Below are 16970 nucleotides of genomic sequence, written 5' to 3' on the forward strand. Positions count from 1 at the left end.
GTAATAGGGAAGTAAAATAATGAGGGCGCAAACGCAGGGAGCACAGAAATGCCTTCTTTAGCCGAAAGTCGGGAAATGCATCGCCTCATTCGCGTGATGTTTAAAGGGTATTCTGAACCACTTTTCCTAGTGATTATTGAATAACCTTAGTATCGGAGTTCATTGCTTCACGAATCGATTACCGCCCAATTTATTTTCGAATCCGCTAAGAGCGAGAGTAGTTACAGGAGTTTGTCGCACGCTTTCAGCGCTTTCTCTCTTTCGTCCCGACGAGAGCGCTGGAAGCTACATTGGGGGTGGGGGGGGTGGAGTGGAGGCATAACAAAAGGGGCAAGAATCTACGTCTGCAGACGTCTTGAACGAAGGCACTGAAGACTAACATCGATACGTTGCTGACAAGTGTAAGCCAAGGCGAAAAGTAAACTTATCAATAGTAAAAAAAAACAAAAACAAAAACGAAACGGTGAGGGGCTCGCTCTTTCTGTCCCCACGTGGGTGCGGCCCGCAGCCGACCCTCCTTCTTGAGGGGAATCGGCTCCTCAGGACAATTTATAAATAAAGTTCATTGACTGACTGACTGATCCTCAATCAAATCGGAGCACAACTAAAAAGAGCAGTGTTGGGGAAATCGGCCCGTTGTTTTGCAGATCTCACCAGCACTTCTAAGCATGTGTGGCGATGCACTCCGCTCACCATTCCCACGTGATCGTTTACAGTAGTGCATGTGCACCGCACGCGCGGTGGTATTACTGTTCGGCGGCACGTTTCCCTCTTTCGTTTTATAAAAAGTCTTGAGAATTGTTACGGGGAAAGTATTTCATAATGTACTAGCACCTTAGCTTTCGCGACATCACTTGCATCGTCCTCCAGTGCGTCAGCTGTACCGGCTTCAGGTCACGATTGTAGCATGCTAATTAGACACGCGGGTGCCACCGGGGCCACCGAATCGTGGTTTGCTTGCCCGGATTATCAGGCCACACTGCTTTTTTTAAAGTAATGAGCTTCAAACAAGGGGGAAGCACGCGCGGTGCCCACAACAAAAACGCGCGGTGGCAGAAGCGCAGGAAATGTGGCGTTCCAGCAGACGACACAACCCGGCATCCTATGAGTGACGTCACAACGTAGGTGGCGCCACGCTATGTCCTCGAGGCCATATAGAAAGAGTGAAAGGGAACTGAGGGTGAGGAGGAGAAGAGAGGGAAAGGAGGTGGGGAGCATACCATAGCAATGTATATGATAGTGTAGCAAGGAGTGGGAAAGGGTGAGAGCAATGATGTGAGGGTGAGGAGTGAAAGGAGGAGGGGAGGGTATAGCATAGTTTAGCGGAGGCGAGTGGAGGAGGGATGCAAGTTGGAGAGGTTGCAGACACGTTAGGACCAGCTCCGCCGCTTGCTCAGTCTTCGCACCACGATTGCTAGCTGTCCCGATTTTTTTTTTTTTTTCACCAGGCACGAGGGGCATTTCAGGGCCCCTTTAATTTTTGCGTACATCTCTAGTAAATGTCAGCCGCAGATGCTCCTGTTAACAGTGAAATGTTTTGTCTCGCAACACGTCATGTCATTTAACGATAAAGTGTTCCTACGCACGCAGAGGCTGGTCACTTTAGACACCCCAAACGACCTTTCATTCCGAGACCACTGCAATGCCGCATGCGCACGATAGCCTTAAATCGACTGGACTCCAAACGACTTTCCATAGTATACAACTTTAGGACTGTGGCGACATCCGTCTCAAATAACTGTTCACAAGATACTACAGATGATATACTCACGGTGATATCTCAGCGGCTAAGTTGTGGCGCTGCTAAGCTCTTATACGACGCGTGTTCGATACCCGGCAACGGCGGCCGCTTTTAGACGGGGGCAAAATCGAAGAACACCTTTGTACTTAGATTTAGGTACACGTTAAATAACTCCAAGTGGCCAAAATTAATCCGGTCCCCGCTATGGCATGTCTCGTAATCGTATCATGGCTTTGTCACATAATATCCTAGAATATAAACGAAATGTTGCTTATGTGGTACATTAAAGGTGATTACAATAATAGTACAGTGACAACCGAACACAGCAAAAAAGTTTTATAGAACGTTGCGTATAACTAACACGAAAAAGCTGACAGACGCGAACCCAGCGCATTCTCTTTAGTGCTTTTGTCTACGCTTTACGCTGGAGAGATTATTGATTACACAAATTTTTAAGAGAGGCTCTTTTGTTTCAGCAAGATAAAGAAGCTTAGGGTTGTATATGATGAATAGCAAACAAAAGGATATGTAGATCGGTAATATTGAAACTTCGACACGAAAACGTAATCACGACGTACAATATAGATAATATAATCAAGCTGTCGCACACAGTGCTTCAGGCTATCCCAGGAAAAGGTTCCTCCCTTTTTTATGAAATAAAGACAGTAAATTCGCTTAAAATAACCTTGGGTGACACAGAAAGACAGCGCTCAAAAACGATGCCATAATAATGGGACTTTGCAAAGGCCAGCAAATGGCAAAAATCTACATGTTCTTGTGAAAAAATAGGAGGTTGTCCAGGCTCTGCGGCTTCAGGCAAGTCATCCTCTATAGGAGTACGTATCCAGCTGCACTAAAATTGCGTTCGGTAGATACTGGCGCTCGCGGATGGGAAGCGAGGAACAGGAAAAGTGATCTGAAGGGCTTTTTGCACAATTTATTTCTCCATATGCAGAAAAAAAGTTCGTTTTGTTGGAAAATACAAAAAATAGAACTTCATCTGAGGTGCATACTAAAAGCCAGCTCTTTGCACGAGCCACTTCAGCATTTAAACCATGCAGTGCTTAACGTTCGCGTGTACTAGAAGGCCCGACTTATGCCCTTTAATGGGAGGCCCGGTGCGTGCAGCGCTCTGGACTTGAATTTGTTGTTGGTCATTGTGAAGAAGTACCAGGGACGATCACACTCCCTTTCTGTAAGCGCACTAACCACCCGGCTCACTTTTCAAGTCAGAGCGTTTATGCACTCGACGACAACAGGTATACCGATGACACCGATTTGCTGTGATAAGCGGCAAGTATAAAACGAAAATATTCCCCTTTTCAATGTCTCTCCAAGGGCTCCAGAGAAGGTCCTTTCGAGGCAAAATGCATCGTCGAAGCGGCGAAGTAGATGTTGTGGATCCGTATTTCGTAATGTTGCATTTTATTTCCTTATGTATCGCTTGGATCGTCGAGTGGCCGATCCCAGCGATGACGGCGGCGCGGCTTCGTACGAGCGAATCGAAAGGGGCGAGAGGAATGGAAACAGAAATGAATCGTTACAAAGTACGGCCCCTCGTATACTTCGTAAAGATTTTTCTCCCCTATTATTCATTTACTATTAGCCGTCCCGCGGAGTTGCCGATACTGGCGATAGCGGAGATGCGGTTTAGCACGAGCCAATGTAGAAAGAACGAAAACTGTGAATAATTGCTACGATATAGAGCTTTCATTGGCTGCGTGACTAGACACTTGCCGACCAAGAAGTGATGGGGTCTAGTACTTTGGCAGAAGCGGTGCGTATTGCAAAGGGGTGGACGGACAACAATCCACCGCCACCTCAACGTCAAGAAGCAGAATAGGGCTTGTAACTCAGTCTGTTCCGTCCTAAGGACTTCGATATCGCCAAACAATCACGGTGAATAGATTGTGGTGAAGCGCCAACGGGCTCGTAGAAAATATGCATGGTACTAAACAGGCTGTAAAAGAAAGCTCGGTTGTTTTCGGTTTGTTGAATATCCAATTATTAAATTTCACTTTCACTGAATTTCTCATGAGCTACCACTGAAGCAATACTGACAAGGCCATAGGATCGGTAATCATATACGCACTTTTAGCTGCCTTCAAACTGCATACAAGCAGACGACGCATGCGCTTTACGGTTGTCAGTATAACTATAGGTCCAGGCACGGCACTTCCGAAATGTTTCAGCGTTTCCTAATCTACAGTCTACAATCATGTGGAGGAGGCACACGTTCTATAGTGATGACCTTATACAGCGTCACTCCCGGTGAACCGGGAAACTGCAGCGTCCTGTTTCCGTCCTGGTATGAGAAACGACTGTTTTGGCGAGCTTTTCGTGACACTCTCGCTCGTATTTCAAGGTTCAAGATTTGCACAGAAGCGCTCTTTATCTGCACTATCTGAAACTATAGGCTTTTTAAGCGGTCTGAAATTTTGTTGCAGTTCACCTGTAAGGCCGATGTTCAATCGTCACATGTACTGCAGAAGAATTGATGCCTGGGCAAGTTGGAATTGGTTATGGGTTTTTGCGCCGCCCATTTCGAACATGTACTGCAGTCGCTACTGCGTGTGGAAAGTCTACGATGTGTCGTCACAGCATACGGATGTTAATGTAGAGTCCCTGATGGTCAAGTGAATTAGCCTTCCATTCTTATGCTTTAGTCAATTCAATTCTTTATTTGCAGGCGTAAAAGATACAGTCATACCAAAATCGGTTGGACCCATAGCCAAAGGCTAGTTGCAGGTCCAATAAATAAATAAATAAATAAGAATTCGATGTACAAAAGCAAGATACATTACATACGTACAGATAGTCATCGTACATCCTTAAATTGCATGAGCGTACAAAGGCAAAGAGAAAGTTTCGGTAAACACACAATTGTATTTAACAGTTCTAACATATGAAATACCAGTAAACAAGGCAAATTGTTGCATTATTACGAAAGGTTAAAATATATATGGTTAACTCGAAAAAACAAATCATTGGTTAAGAATGGTAGTCTTTTATCTCTGTCTGATGCCATCCTTGAATCAATTAAAAATGTGGCACGGGGATGCAGACAGAAGATAGAAGTAGAAGAAGCGGCAATCTCGCGTCCAACTACAATGCTAAGCGATACCACTGCACAGTGTATCTAGTTCTAAACGCGGCATCCGGTTCCAACTTTACAACAACGGTTATCCATAAAGCAATGACGTTCGACGCAGAAGCGTTTGTCGCGGCCCGCAGCTGGTTCACGCCCTTCTCACTCTCCTTCACGAGTGTGTGACGCCAAGCGGGTGACGTCACCCGCGTCACCTACTCCTCCACAACCTGTGCTTCCTGTCTCTGTCCTTACACCCATTCCGGTTTTGAGTGTACGATATCGGCCGACGTCCACCCAGTGTGGTCGATGCAGGTAAAGAAAGCGATCACTTTAATTAAAACAAGTGTAGTTTAAAGGGATCCTGAACCATGTTTCCAATTGATGATCGAATGGCCTCAGTATCGGAGTTTAATTCCTCACGAATCGAAGCCGCAAAAATTTATCGAATCTGTCAAGAACGAGTGGAGTTACAGGGATTTGCATGTCGTACGCTTTAAGCGATTTCTACTCTCGTCCCGACGATCGCGCTGGAAGCTGCGCAGGGAGGGATGGTGCGGGGGAAAGAATTTACGTCATCGCGCTTCTTGACCTTGAGAGCATGTGATGAAACGCGATCGCTCTTTCCTGCTACGATTCCTGTGAGCGAGTGTGGCTCACTGTGTAACGTCAGGAGTAGCCTATGAAGCGCGGCGATGGCATGTGGCGGCACCCCGTGACAAGACGCACAACTGATCCAAACGGCGCTCTTGGTTTATGTCAGCTATCGGCCAATGGCAGCAATCTTCTGCAAGACGACATGCAGCAGCCCACCGAAGAGAGTAAGGACAGGCCCCTGTATGAAGAGAGCGCGCTTGAGAGTGTCGCTACTTCGCGCTCCGCTTATAAAAGCTCCTGGCCACACACGATTGCAAGATTTGACTGAACTGCGTTTTCAGTCAAATGCGTTTTCAGGCTGTGTTTTCTCACCAAGCCCGAGGGGTGGTTCATGACCCCTTAAAGACTGTGTCTAATTAAATCCAGCTATAGAAATTCCGGCAGAACCACTTTCACGATGAATCACACATCATATCGCATCGCGCCATCTATCTATCTATCTATCTATCTATCTATCTATCTATCTATCTATCTATCTATCTATCTATCTATCTATCTATCTATCTATCTATCTATCTATCTATCTATCTATCTATCTATCTATCTATCTATCTATCTATCTATCTATCTATCTATCTATCTATCTATGGTGTAAAAAAAACATAAGTGCTGCGCGTCTCGAATTGGCGCAGTATTGTTCTGAGCCATATAGAGCGTGTCAAGATGTTTTTTCCTATTCGCCAAGCTCGGTAATGAACAAAGATTGCTTAATGAACATTTTAAATGGTAACTCTAGCGAAAAATCTTATAAAAATGTTCCAGCTCTTGTTGAGAAACATTGGATTTTTCAATATGTGCAAAGATAACTCCCCTGCTTAATTTTTTTCAGCCTTTCTTTAAACGCTTGAACTTTAAAAACTATCTCGTGACTGCCGCCTAACGCGCCGCACATTTAGTGCCCTCAAATGTAAGTTGAACGAATTATCAAAGGGTGCTCCGCGCACAGAGGTCGCTTGAGCATGCTATCGGTGACTGTGGCATGGACGTTAAGCGACGAAAGGGCCGTAGCGTTTTAAGAAACAAACTTCTTCAAGAAAAAGCGGCAGCCACGGGCAAATACCATACGAGACCGTATACGCAGCATTTGATGCAGCGTAGGCATTTTTTCTTTTCTTTTCGCACCAATGAAGAAACACGATCGAGGTGGCGAGGGTGACAGCGTGATGAAGGACGGAGATTAAAGATTCACTGTCACATGGCGGCCGCTTTTTCGTCGAAGATTTTTTAAAAAATTATTTTGAGGATGGTACGCCCCTACCATTACTTAGTGTCCATCGCAGTCACCGATAGCCTGTTTAATCGAGCTCTGTGCGGTGAGCAGCCACTGATAATTCGTTGAAGTTACATTTAAGGGCACTAAAAACGCCGCGCTTTAGGCGGCAGTCACGTGGTATGTTTTAAAATCGCGCGCTTTAAAGAAAGGCTGGAAAAAAAAAAACTAAGCAGGTGAGTTATCCTTGCACATAATAAAAAATCCGATGTTTCTGAACAAGAGCTACAACTTTTGCGTTGATTTTTTGCTAGAGTTAATATTTTAAAGTTCATAAAACAATATTTGTTAATTACCGAGCTTGGTGGATTGCAAAAAATATCATGACATGCTTTATATGGCTCGGAACAATACTGCGCCAATTCGAGATGCGTAGCACCTATGTTTCTTTTTGTGTTTGTTAAATACTTGGTGCTAGTTCGCTCAAACATCCTATATAAATATCTTGAGACAAGATTGTGCAAACATAGCCATGCGGGTTCAACTCCTCGCCGGCCTTGAAAAAAAAAAAAGCCAATTTTTTTTCACTGAAGGCGGCACTTGCCCAGCGTCACGTGACATACGGAGCCAAAAAGTTGGTCCGTTTGTTGGTTTTGAAACAGGTGTCGACTTCACAGAGCTTTTCGTTCGTAAGCGTTCATCGCCATTGGCCAGCTGGCTTCGCTAGGATTGGCTGAAGTTTTCTCTTACGAACAATATTAGTACAAGTCGTATAGGCCCTGGTTCCTTCAGTACAACAATATATTACCCTACCCATTAGACCATGAATTATCCACTGAACGAACTTGCCGGGAAGCATGTTAGATATACAGACAGACGTATGAAAGTGCGTGAAGCATCTTAATAATGATAATCGCATTAATATATTTGAGGCTACGTAACCTTTGAGCCACTTTTGCGCATTTGTTCTGGGGGATTGGCCAAGAAGGGGCTCATACGAATACCACGGAGACATCCCGTGCGGGGACGTGCCCAGTGGCTTAAGTGGACTCTCCCCTTGGTCTTTGTAGTGCAAGATCGGCCGATGACCCAGCGAAGCAGCTAAATTAAGCGATAAGTCGGCGAAGCAGCTAAATAAAGCAATCACTTCACTATCCTACTTCTTATACCTTCCTATGTCTTGAAATCAGTAATGAGCACGCCAATTTGATCACTTCAGGTGTCAGTGCAAGTCTGAATGTTGCTTAGAATCCTCTGGCGCTTGATGTTGCCGCATGCCTTGGGTATGTCCGCAACAGCCACGGTCCTCACAAGGTGACTAAGAACATACACGCTGCATCACGTCTGCTCTAGACAGAGCATTCAAAAATTCTGTGTAAAACGGCTTCGATTTACATGGTACCTTTGCTGAAGTTCGAGCAATCATTAAATACATTCAGCCAGACTCCGCTAAAAAGATCTCGCAGATCGGAATCATAGAAACGAACCTGGGAATCTCAAATTTCTTGCGTATCTCGTACACTTTTGCCGAATGGGCACCACTACTTATGCGGAAATATAACGTAGGTCCATACCTTGTTAGTTGTTTGAAGCTACATAACAAAATTGCATTCCCTTTTGCGCTCTTGAAGAGAGGCTGAGTTCAACCTGTGTAAACGGATGGCAGAAGCCTTGCGTTTCCTCAACGTCGCTCGAAAAAGGAGCGACTGGAGGCTGCAAGCTAAGTTGCACGCTTGCAAGAATGTTATGACCGAGTTGGGGGACAAGCCACGTGCGCTCCTGCGGGCTCGCATGCAGGATGTTTTAAGCTCGACTCTCGAGATGAAAAACAAGCCACACAGAGAATGTAGAGGACATATATCATGAAGTACGGAGAATACGAATTGCAGCACCAGTTCTCTAGTAGTTGTTTTTACGTTTCTAAGCGTAATTTCAAACTTTTCCTGCCGCGAACTTTCATCACGATCGAAGCTGTGCGTGCGCGACCGATGCACCGTGTGGTATTCTTCGCCTTCATTCGAAGATCATGCAGAAATTCCTTGCATTTACGAAGAGATGTGTACACTTTGCATCTTCCATTCCTGTTCTCAAAGAACAACACAATAAGGGATGTTTACATCCCGTGCGTCCTCTAGGATTTCTGTTTGCCCGCACTTATTGAGGCTGGGAGAGGGGGTCCAATCGTCACACCACTCTCTTTCACGCGGTATTATTGCCACGATCATCCGCAGCGTTCGCGAGCTGTTTGCACACGGCTATAGCGGAAGCAAATCCCGGTCGGGCTTCTGTTTGCGTTAGGCTCCTCTGAGCGCGCACAAATTCGAACGGCGCAGAAACCGTGTGCGCACCCACACGACCACTACGTACACTGTGCTCTTTTTCTTTTATCTCTTTTTGCCGGCCAAGGACTCACTCCCACTTCACAGTCAGCCGTTGGTGCGCTCACGGCTGGCTCGTCATTTAAATGAAAAAAATTATTTCTTCGACGTACACGGACAGAGTTGCTGCGAGCACATTACAATTACGTACTCAGCAACGACGTAGTATTGCGAACATAGTGATACCTACTGGCGACGAAAGCAGCAAAGGTTTGGACGCGGCCTAAACAGGATTCTTTTTGCACCACACACACAGCTTACTGACAATTCAGAGACTTTAAAGCACCGCTCCGACGTTGAGACACATTTTCACGAAGAGCTTGCCGACGTGTTGTTCAGACTGCGCTATGCAACCGGCATCGCAGCCGGACGCGGATGTAAGAGCGCAGTATGGTTCTGTGTTCGTGCGAACGCTTACTGGACAGTTGCCATCGTTCTCTTATCGTGGTCATCTCTTGACTCCATTTGCTGCCCTTACCCAGCGCAAGGTAGCGCTATGCAATATTTTGCGACAGCAGATAGATGTCGAGAAGTGTAACATGCTTAGCCACTTTTGCACTGATCGTAATGTTTGTGAAGCTAACTTGCGCCAAAAGTACGAAGTATAGGATGCGTAACAGAAGAAAAAAGATACCAATTTTTGTGTTGATAAAGATAGCGAAACGGCCACCAGTGCACCATGAGCGTGGCACGCAAGTCATGTTGTACATGACATGCCTGTCATGATTTTCATGTTAGCTCGTATTTTTATGTTCCTCACAGTCACGTAGCACAATACCAATTTCGGGATAGATCAAGCTAGCGAAACGGCCGCCAGCGCCCCATGAGCGTGGCACGTAAGTCATGCTGTACATGACATGCGTTTCATGATTTTCATGTTAACTCGTGTTATGTTAGTCACACAGTCACGTCGCAAGATACCAATTTTTGTGTATATAAAGCTAGCGAAACGGCCACCAGGGCACCATGAGCGTGGCACGCAAGTCATGCTGTACATGACATGCGTGTCATGATTTTCATGTTAATTCGTGTTTTTATGTTCGTCACACAGTCACGTCGCGCAATACCAATTCCGGGGTAGATCAAGCTAGCGAAACGGCCGCCAGCGCCCAATGAGCGTGGCACGTAAGTCATGCTGCACATGACATGCGTGTCATGATTTTCATGTTAACTCGTGTTATTTATGTTCATTACACAGTCACTTCGCAAGATACCAATTTTGGTGTATATAAATCTAGCGAAACGGCCACCAGTGCACCATGAGCGTGGCACGTAAGTCATGCTGTACATGACATGCGTTTCATGATTTTCATGTTAACTCGTGTTATTTATGTTAGTCACACAGTCACGTCGCAAGATCCCAATTTTGGTGTATATCAAGCTAGCGAAACGGGCACCAGCGTACCATGAGCGTGGCATGTAAATCATGCTGTACATGACATGCGTGTCACGATTTCCATGTTATGACTTGTCATTTATGGTCGTCATACAGTCATGTTACGCCATACCAATTTTGGTGTACATTCGATTAACCAAGCGACCAGGAGAGCACAAAGTCGTAGGCGGATAGATAGCAGGGGCGTAGCCAGAAATTTTTTTTTTTTGGGGGGGGGGGGGTTCAACCATACTTTAGGTACGTTCGTGCGTGCGTTTGTATGTGCGCGTGCCTACATACGCAAGCAAAACTGAAAAATTTCGGGGGGGGGTTTGAACCCCCCCAACCCCCCCCTTGGCTACGCCCCTGATAGATAGATAGATAGATAGATAGATAGATAGATAGATAGATAGATAGATAGATAGATAGATAGATAGATAGATAGATAGATAGATAGATAGATAGATACGCTCAAAGTCGCAGAAATTCGCATTTAAAAAATGCTTCGCATTTAAAAGATGAAAATGATACTGGTGGTTTGATTATATATCGATGCATTCTGCGCAATGATTCATGTTTAGTGGTTATGATAACTGTAGCACACAGTCTATAATATTGACGCGTGTATACTACATGTGGACGACGACGACGATGGGGGGCTTTAACGGACACCATCTAGTGGGACTGTGATTAGTTAAAGACGAAGAAGACGTTCCGCCTGTTCAGCTGATTTTCAACACGCTGTTTCGCTGCCGAAAGGTCTTCTTGTCTTTTCCTCGCGTTGCATCGCGACACTGGTGGAGGTGCTGGACCGCAACCTTGCCTGATGCTGCACACCCCTACTGGGAGCCGTTCAACCAGCCCGGACGCATTGTCACCTATTACAACTCCCGTGCATCGCTTCAGTCGGAGGTTGCGAGGCCTCTCTCCGGAGCTCACCCCCTCGCCGGGACCTTCTCTCAGGCGCCGCATACCTCTACCAATGGCCAACGCCAGCCCGCAACAGGTGCCCCAAGGCAGCTCTCTTACGAACCCATCCCAGGTGACGCTCTTTCCACCATTGGTGCCTGATCGCTTTAGTGGCGGTGCCCATGAAGACGTTGATGACTGGCTTGAACACTATGAACGTGTTGCTAAGATCAATCAGTGGTCTGATCAGCAAAAGCTCTCCCGCGCCTATTTTTACCTTGACGACAGTGCTCGTACTTGGTATGAGAATAGAGAAGCCAGTCTGTCTACATGGAGCGACTTCCGACAGCAGTTTGTTGATACCTTCGCCAACGTCGACCGACGGGACCGTGCTCAGCAGCTATTGGAGCTACGGGTTCAAAAACCCAATGAGACCGTCGCGATGTTCGCCGAGGATATGACTCGTCTCTTTCGCAGAGCTAACCCGAACATGACGGATGAGAAGAAATTGAGCTACCTCATGCGAGGTGTAAAGGAGCAGCTTTTCGCCAGGCTCCTGCGCAACCCTCCAAGTACCGTGGCTGACTTCATCAAGGAAGCTACGGCTATCGAGCGGGCACTTCATCAACGATGCAGGCAGTATGATCGAATGTCCAGCAGCACCCCAATCAGTGCCGCCAGCATGACGTTTGAGAATCAGAGCGCCTTGCGGGACCTGATTAGGGAGATTGTCCGCGAGGAACTTCAGAAATTGCGGACACCGGTCGTTGAAACACCCATGGCATCCGTCGTCGAAGTCATGCGCGACGAAATCCGGCAAGCATTCTCGACAGCTGACCCGGATGCCGAGCAGCGTCCCATGAGCTACGCCGCCGCTGTTCGACGTCCGCCACTCGCTAAGCCATCGCCGCCGACGTACCACCAGCCGCCAGTAGCACCTTGGTCGCCACCGCAAGAGGAGACGTTGAGGCGACCACCAGTCTTGCCGTACCGCCAGCCGTCCACAACCGCGCCATGGGCAGCGCCGCAAGATGAGATGTTCAGACGTCCACAGGTTCGAAAAACAGACGCATGGCGCACAGTAGACCGGCGACCACTTTGTTTTAACTGCGGAGGTGCAGGCCATATTTCCCGCCATTGCTGGCATCGTGGTGATTCGTTTCGACCTCTTCGACCATGGTTTGACGGCCGATGCGCCACCGACGAATACATACCACGCCTCGACGACGCTTCTTTTCAAGGGCCCCCTCGTTCTCAGTTTGACGACTGCCGTACCACTGACGCGGAAGCAATGCCTACTCACCAGGCGGGTTTGGGACGTCGATCACGCTCTTCCTCTCCCGCGCATTCGCCTTCTTCGCACCGACGCATCTTAGCGGACCTTAATGGAAGGAGGTCACCCAGCCCGCGCCGGGGAAACTGAGCGCGGCGACCTCCGGGGGTAAGGTTGCAGGCCGTCACGGCGACAATAAAAAGCCCCCATTCTTCCCAGTGCACGATGCCGTAAAGCCGACAAGACGTGAGATCGACGAAATTGCGACCACCGACCTTACTGTTCTCCTTGACGGACAGAAAGTGACAGCGTTAGTTGACACTGGTGCCGACTTCTCTGTTATAAGCCACGACCTCGCCGTCCGCCTCAAGAAAGTGAAAACGCCGTGGACAGGCCCTCATATCAGAAGGGCAGGCGGCCAGTTACTAATGCCTACCGGAAGATGCACAGCGAGAATTGACATAGGAGGTTCTCCTTTCGTCGCGTCGTTCGTCGTTCTCGCGGCATGCTGCAGAGACCTAATCATTGGCATGGATTTTTTACGAGAATATGGTGCCGTCATCAACATCCCGGCCAGTTCGATTACGTTCTGCAACAGTCCTGGCCTAGCTGATTGTCCAGAGGCGAGACATAACCCTCTGCGTCTTACTGATGACGATGTGGCCCTCCCTCCTAGGTCATGCACGCTTGTTTCCGTGGCAGGTGAAGCCCCGTTTGACGGCGAAGGAGTTGCAGACCAAATAAGCTCGCTCCTCTTTACCCACGGCGTTTCCGTCGCACGAGGTATAGTCAGTGTCACTGCTGGCCGCACGGACTTGCTGCTGACCAATTTCAGTGCTGAGCGCCGACACCTCCCAAAAGGCACGGCCGTCGCCTACTTTGACGATGTCGTGGATGCCCAAGGCTGTTTGTCGGTACTCGACGAAGCGCCAAAACTTGATCCAGCACCGGCTCTTGACGTTAGCACTACTTTGTCAAATGACGAGCGACGGAGACTCCTTGAGCTACTAGCGGAATTCCAAGACTGCTTTTCGTCCACATCAAGAGTTGGTCGCACGCCTCTTACCAAGCATCGGATAATCACCGAAGACACTGCGAGGCCTATTCACCAGAACCCTTATCGCGTGGCTCCAAAAGAACGCGAAGCGATACAACAACAAGTAGACAAAATGCTTGAAGATGACGTCATTCAGCCATCAAAGAGCCCCGGGCATCGCCTGTGGTCCTAGTCAAGAAAAAGGACGGCAGCCTCCGCTTTTGCGTGGACTACAGGAAGCTAAATCAGATGACCAAGAAAGATGTGTATCCGCTTCCCCGTATAGATGACTCTCTCGACAGACTTCGACATGCTCGTTACTTTTCTTCAATGGACCTGAGGAGCGGATATTGGCAAATCGAGGTAGACCCGAGACACCGCGAGAAGACCGCTTTCGTGACGCCAGATGGCTTATATGAGTTTAAAGTCTTGCCCTTCGGTTTGTGCTCGGCGCCTGCTACCTTTCAAAGGCTCATGGATACCGTGCTTTCTGGGTTGAAATGGAAAACCTGCTTAGTCTATCTTGACGATGTCATAGTGTTTTCCGCAACATTTGACGAGCACCTTGAAAGGCTTGCAGTGGTTTTACGAGCCATACGGTCCGCGGGTCTAACATTGAAACCAGAGAAGTGCCACTTTTGCTTTGAAGAACTGCAATTCCTTGGCCATGTCGTCAGTCACGAAGGCGTTCGTCCAGATCCTGAAAAAATTACAGCCGTAGCACAGTTCCCTGTGCCGTCCGATAAGAAGGCTGTCAGGCGCTTTCTGGGCCTCTGTGCCTATTATCGGCGGTTCATCGCGGACTTCGCACGCATTGCGTCACCATTAACTCGTCTCACAAGAGAAGACGTTGCCTTTGAATGGAAAGAGGAGCAGGAAGCTGCTTTTAATGATCTGCGCCAGCGTCTACAAACGCCTCCGGTGCTTGCACACTTTGACGAGGGAGCCCCTACGATGCTTCACACTGATGCCAGCAATGTAGGACTGGGAGCTGTCCTTGTGCAACGGCAGGAGGACGCTCAAAGAGTAATCGCCTATGCAAGCAGAACGCTAACACGCACAGAGGCTAATTACTCCACGACTGAGAAGGAATGCCTCGCCGTGATATGGGCGGTTACGAAATTTCGCCCGTATTTGTATGGCCGCCCCTTCAAAGTTATTAGCGACCATCATTCTTTGTGCTGGTTGACAAACCTTAAAGATCCTACCGGGCGATTAGCACGTTGGAGTCTGCGGCTCCAGGAGTTCGATATGACGGTCGTGCACAAGTCGGGGAAGCGACATATGGACGCTGACTGTCTGTCCCGGTCACCGATTGAGTCGGCTGTTCTACCCGATGAGGAGGAAAGAGCATTCCTTGGTGTTCTCGACACGTCCGCCATTGCGCAGCAGCAACGTGACGACCCTGAGTTGCTGGGTCTAATTAATTACTTAGACGGAAGATCTCAGAAAGCAGCTAGGGTTTTCGCAAGGATATTGTCATCGTTTTGTTTTCGAGACAGAGTACTCTACAAAAGAAACTTCTCGTCGACCGGATCCACCTATTTGCTCGTCATCCCGGCATCACTTCGCACCGAAGTACTTCAAGCATGCCACAACGAGGTGACTTCTGCCACTTAAGCTACACGCGAACATTGGCCAAAGTACAGCAAAGGTACTACTGGCCACGACTCACCACATCCGTGAAGCACAACGTTCGTACTTGCCTCGACTGCCAGCGACGCAAGTCACCCCCGACTAAGCCAGCTGGCCTCCCGCAACCCGTTCAGGTCCCACGAACACCGTTTGACCAAACTGGAATGGATATTTTGGGTCCACTTCCAACTTCAAGTGCAGGAAACCGCTGGGTTATCGTCGCGACCGACTACCTCACCCGTTATGCTGAAACAAAGGCTATTCAGAGAAACACAGCAGCGGAGGTTGCACGATTTTTCGTCGAGAACGTTGTACTGAGGCATGGTGCACCAACTGTCGTGATCACAGACAGAGGAACCGCATTTACGGCAGCTCTTTTGGATCACGTCGTGATGCTGAGTGGAATAACTCATCGTAAAACCACCGCCTACCACCCGCAAACGAACGGGTTAACAGAGCGCCTAAACAAAAAACGATTGAAGACATGCTTTCAATGTACGTTGACGTTGAACATAAAAATTGGGACGAAATCTTGCCTTATATCACGTTTGCGTACAACACGGCCAAGCAAGAAACGACTCGCATGACTCCGTTCAGCCTCGTTCACGGACGGGAGGTGCGGACTATGCTTGACGCGATGCTACCGCACGAATGTGACGACACTGACACCGACGCCGATGTGTTTACGCAACGCGCGAAAGAAGCTAGGCAACTTGCCCGCTTGCGGATCCGCCAGCAACAAGGCTACGACGCAGGCCGCTACAATGCTCACCACAGAACAGTTGTTTACCAAGCCGACGACAGAGTATGGGTTTGGACGCCCATACGGAAACGAGGACTATCTGAAAAGCTGTTAAGGCGATACTTCGGACCATACCGAGTATTGCGACGCCTGAGTGATGTCACCTACGAAGTCGTCCCCGACAGTCCCCATTGTACGAGGCGTACTCAGCACCGTCCTGAACTTGTGCATGTTATGCGCATGAAGCCATATGTCAGCGAGTGACTGTGCGAGACCTTTGTTTAAAAAAAAAAAAAAAACTGCATTTCTGATTTAGCATCGGGGCGATGCTCCTTTAAGGAGAGGCAAATGACGCGTGTATACTACATGTGGACGACGACGACGATGGGGGGCTTTAACGGACACCACCTAGTGGGACTGTGATTAGTTAAAGACGAAGAAGACGTTCCGCCTGTTCAGCTGATTTTCAACACGCTGTTTCGCTGCCGAAAGGTCTTCTTGTCTTTTCCTCGCGTTGCATCGCGACATATTATAGAGAGAGAGAGAGAGTGAGAGAGAGGACAAAGAAAGCGCGTGATCTGGTCTCAATGAAAAGGAAAGCAATTAGGGCCCTTTGTTCAGTGCTAAAAGCGGCGAGAGCATTACCGCGTGTCCCCCACTGCTATTGGATACCGTCCAATCGGCTGAGAAACGGTTAACTAAAAAGTGAGATAACGAGTACGAACTTTCCGCTCGCCTGTAGTCACGGAAACGCGCACAAATAAGTTACCTAACAGCAGACGAAGCCACGTCGTCAAGCTGCGTCAGTCTCAAAAGGCCGCATGAACTGCTCTGTCGCCTCGTAAATCACACCATGACTCTGTGATCATACTTATTAGTCACGCAAAACTTTCACAATTTGTGCTGCTCGCACAAACATATCGACA

General features: G+C 48.0%; 1 protein-coding gene across 4 annotated transcripts in view; it reads right to left on the minus strand.

Annotated features, from left to right (window-relative positions):
• The window catches only part of LOC119406055 (E3 ubiquitin-protein ligase MARCHF8), a 193130-nt gene that overhangs the window by 45433 nt on the left and 130727 nt on the right, over positions 1-16970 (minus strand). The gene's annotated exons all lie outside the window — the stretch shown is intronic.

Source organism: Rhipicephalus sanguineus, chromosome 1, assembly GCF_013339695.2.
Source record: "Rhipicephalus sanguineus isolate Rsan-2018 chromosome 1, BIME_Rsan_1.4, whole genome shotgun sequence".
Lineage (NCBI taxonomy): Eukaryota > Metazoa > Arthropoda > Arachnida > Ixodida > Ixodidae > Rhipicephalus > Rhipicephalus sanguineus.